The sequence below is a fragment of the Cebus imitator genome, unplaced genomic scaffold (assembly GCF_001604975.1).
Source record: "Cebus imitator isolate Cc_AM_T3 unplaced genomic scaffold, Cebus_imitator-1.0 Scaffold53, whole genome shotgun sequence".
NCBI classification, from domain to species: domain Eukaryota; kingdom Metazoa; phylum Chordata; class Mammalia; order Primates; family Cebidae; genus Cebus; species Cebus imitator.
In genome coordinates, this window is record NW_016107368.1 from 4,084,192 (window position 1) to 4,088,754 (window position 4,563).

The window sequence follows — 4,563 nt, forward strand, 5'->3', positions numbered from 1 at the left end:
GGATTCCAGGCACGAGCCACCGCGCCCAGCCTGATTTGTCTGCAAGATGGCACACGTCCCTCTGCTGGAGCCAGGGTCCGCCTCTGTCATTGGGAAGTGGCGGCAGCCATTACGGCTTGACCCTCTCCAGCATCGCTGGGCAGAAAGCCCATTTCATGAAGCGACAAAGAACGCAGCTAGATTCAGGCCGCTGTCTCGCTGTCCCATCCTCCCACTCCACCCCGGTCCCCACCCCAGCCACCCATCACAGTCCATCCCAAGGCCGGTGGCTGGCCCTGTCCTCAAGGTGTCAATACCTCTCCTTCTAAATTTCACCCCAGAAATCAATTAGGGTCCGGGCGAGTTGATTATAAATCAGCTGTTTTCATAATTGTTATGTCTTTAATCAATCAAAGCTGTGCACATTGCATGCGGGCAAAATGGAGCTGTTCTCCTGAGGTCATCAATTACCCGGGGGGGATGACAGGACCGTGTCTGCATTCCCTCGTCCTCCACCCAATCCGGAGACGCTGCCGGCTGGGCCAGGGAGTTCCTGGACCCGGGCCGGGCCGTTCCATTACGGAATTGCTTAAGCAGCATTTTAAATAACAAAAAGGGATATCATTTAATTTTTTCGCAACGTGGAAATCAATACGCCGTCCTTCAGGCGGCCTGACGGATTGTCTTGGCGAGCTGCTCCGAGTTAATCTGATTTCCCTGGGTCTGGCTGGGACTGGCCGTCTGGGGTGAGGCCTCCTGCGTGCCGGCATCAGCCCCGCCTGGAATCCGTGGGCTCGGACGGGCCTTCCCACAAGTGCCCTGGATGTATTTGGCAGTGGGGGAGGCCAAGGGGTGGGCAACAAGCCATTTCTTCTTTCTTTCTTTTATAGAGATGGGTTCTTGCTATGTTGCCATTTAGAGTTGGAGGTCAGGCTGGCCTCAAGTGATCCTCCCACCTCAACCTCCCAAAGTGCCGGGATGACAGGTGTGAGCCTCTGTGCCCAGCCAAGAGGCCATTTCTTTTCTTTTCTTTATGTCGACACGGAATCCCGCTCTGTCGCCAGGCTGGAGGGCAGTGGCGCAACCTCGGCTCGCTGCAACCTCCAACTCCTGGGCTCAAGCGATTCTCCTGCCTCAGCGTCCGGAGCAGCTGGGACTACAGGCGTGTGCCACCACACCTAGCTAATTTTTATATTTTTAGAGAGATGGGATTTCACTGTCTTGGCCAGGATGGTCTTGATCTCTTGACCTTGTGATCTGCTCGCCTCATCCTCCCAAAGTGCTGGAATTACAGGCACGAGCCACTGCACCCGGCCAAGAAGCCATTTCTTTTTTACTTTTTTTTTTTTTAAATAGAGACACGGTTTCACCATGTTGGCCAGGCTGGACTTGAACTCTTGACTTCGTGATCCACCTGCCTCGGCCTCCCAAAGAGCTGGGGTTACAGGCGCGAGCTACCGTGCCTGGCCCTAGAAGCCATTTCTTTAGGGTAGTGGCCTTGACTGGGGATGATTTTGCATCCCCTGGAGGCACCCGGCAACGTCTGGGGACATTTTTGGTTGTCATGGCTTGGGGGGTGCTCCTGGCATGGAGTGGGTGGAGGCCAGGGACGCTGCTCAGCACCCTGCAGTGCCCAGGGTCCGATCCCAGAGAATGATTGAGCCTCAAATGCCCACAGTGCCAGAGATAAGCAACTCTGCCTTAGGGCAATTCAAGAAAGGTGGTTGGGAGGACCCTGATCGCTTCCCCATCTTCGCTTCAAAGTTCAGGGGGACAAGGCCCACTGTGACAGCACAGAGACTCTGGTGTGAGTCCTGGGCCTATTCGTCCGGTAGATATTGAGCACTTACCGTATACCACGCACCATTCTAGGTATTGCGGATCCAGACACCAATAAGATAGACCAAATTAAACCTTGTGTGGTTTAATTCTAGTCAAGGTAGAAGAGAGTTGATGAGCAGGGAGGTAAACCAAAGACACTTTCGGAAGCTGGTGAAGGAGGCCAGGCGCAGTGGCTCACACCTGGAATCCCAGCACTTTGGGAGGCTGAGGCGGGCAGGTCACTTGAGGTCAGGAGTTTGAGACCAGCCTGGCCAACACGGTGCAACACTGTCTCTACCAAAAATATAAAGCTTAGCTGGGTGTGGTGGCAGGCGCCTGATGCACCTGTAGTCCCAGACACTTGGAGGCTGAGGCACGAGAGTCGCCTGAACCAGGGAGGTAGAGGTTGCAGTGAGCCAAGATCGAGTCACTGCCCTCTAGCCTCGGTGAAAGAGACTTTGTGTTTAAAAAAAAAAAAAAAAAGAAAAGAAAAAGTCTGGCATGCCTGGAATCCCAGCACTTTGGGAGGCTGAGGTGGGTGAGTCACCTGAGGTCAGGAGTTTGAGACCAGCCTGGTCAACATGGTGAAATCCCCCTGTCTCTACTAAAAACACAAAAAACAAAAAAAGCAAAAGTTAGCTAGGCATGGTGGCAGGTGCCTGTAGTCCCAGCTCCTCGGGAGGCTGAGGCAGGAGAATCGCTGGAACCCAGGAGGCAGAGGTTGCAGTGCGCTGAGATCACACCACTGCACTCCAGCCTGGGTGATGAGAGTGAGACTCTCTCAAAAAAAGAAGTTGATGAAGGGGATGAAACAGAGAGTGTTTGGTGAGAGACTGTGCTGTCACTAAACAAAGATGCGCCTTCACTTACAATGGAGTCATTATCCAATCAACCCATCAAAAGTGGAAAATACCGTAAGTCAAAGTCTGTTTTAGATTTATAATATTTTCAACTTATAATGGGTTTCCCTGGATGCCACCTCACTGTACTTGGCAGAGTGGCGTACCGAACTTGTATTGCTTTTGTCACCCCCCAAAAATAAAAAACTTGTAAGTTGAACTATTGTAAATCACGGACTGTCTGTTCTACAAGCTGTGTGGCTTAAACAAAACAGAATCATTTTCTTACTGTTCCTGGAGGCTGGGAAGTCGCAGGGCAAAGCGCCGGCCAGTTTAGCTCCTGGTGAGGGCTCTCTTCCTGACTTGTGGATGGCTGCCGCCTTGCTGTGTTCTCACATGGTGGAGACGGAGCAAACTCTCTGTAGTCTCTCTTTTTTTTTTTTTTTTTGAGATGGAATCTGCTCTGTCGCCCAGATTGGGCTGGAGTGCAGTGGTGGGATCTCGGCTCACTGCAGCCTCCGCCTCCTGAGTTCAAGCGATTCTCCTGGCCTAGCCTCCTGAGTAGCTGGGATTACAGGCGCGTGCCATCACGCCCAGCTGATTTTTGTGTTTTTAGTAGAGACGGGGTTTCTTCATGTTGGTCAGTCAGGCTGGTCTGAAACTCCTGACCTCATGATCCACCCATCTTGGCCTCCCAAAATGTTGGGATTGTAGGTGTGAGCCACCAAGCTTGGCCCTGGTATTTCTTCTTAAAAGAGCACTAATCTCATCATAAGCCTCCATTCAATTACCATCCTGTTGTGGGGGAGGGGGGTTAGGGCTTTAATATATGAATTTGGGGTTTGGGGACACAAACATTTAGTCCATATCAAGGGGGCTTCTCCAAGGAGGTGGAACTGAGGCCGGAGGATTACAAGAGTCTTGACAAATGTAACTATGGAGCTTTTGGTCATAAATAACAATGATGGTTAGTACTAACTTGCACTGAGAATACTCTCTGAGCCAGACCCAAGAGACTGTCTCTTTGATTTCCATTTGTCAGATGAGAAAGCTGAGATTCTGGGATGAGAAAGCAGAGAGAAAGAAGCTCAGCATCTCGCCCTGCGGGAGGTGAGGAACTGGAAGAACTTTGCAGGGAAAGGGGATGTGGAATACCCGCCCAGCTCTCCCCTGATTTATTGGGCAAAGTAGAACAGGTGAGGAGGAAGGGAAGGGTGCTCTGGGCAAAGGAGGAGGCTGTGTGGGTAAAAGCCTGACGTTGGGGGGCGGCTGGTATGCAGGAACAAATCTCTGCCTTTCTTTTTTTTTTGAGACAGACTCTCACTCTGTTTCCCAGGCTGGGGTGCAGTGGTGTGATTATGCAGCCTCAGCCTCCTGGGTTCAGGTGATCCTCCCACCTCTGCCTCCCAAATGTCTGGGACTGCAGGCATGCACCATCATGCCCGGCTATTTTTAAACATTATTTTTGTAAAGATGGGGTCTCCCTCTGTTGCCTAGGCTGGTTTCAAACGTGTAGCCTCAGGTGATCCTCCTGCCTCAGCCTCCCAAAGTGCTGGGATTAAACGTGTGAACCGCTGTACCCCACCCATATCTGCCTTTCGAAGTGAGGTGTGGTTTCATGACTTACTTTGGCCAATAAAATGTGAGCACAAGTCATGTTAATCCCCTCCAGTGAAAGCCTTTAAAATCCAGTATTCAATTCTCCATAGTCTTCCCCCTCCCTTAGAGACCCCTGATGCTTCATCCGTCTGTCTAAATGCCTGAGTGGGGTAGACACAGAGGCCCCCTGCAAACCTGTATTGAGCATATAGTATGGATGATAAAGAAACTTCTGTTGTTTTAAAGCCACTAAGATTGTGGAGCTTGTTCCAGTTACTTTGGTTGTATAAATTACCTGAAAACTTAGTCGGTGAACATAATAATG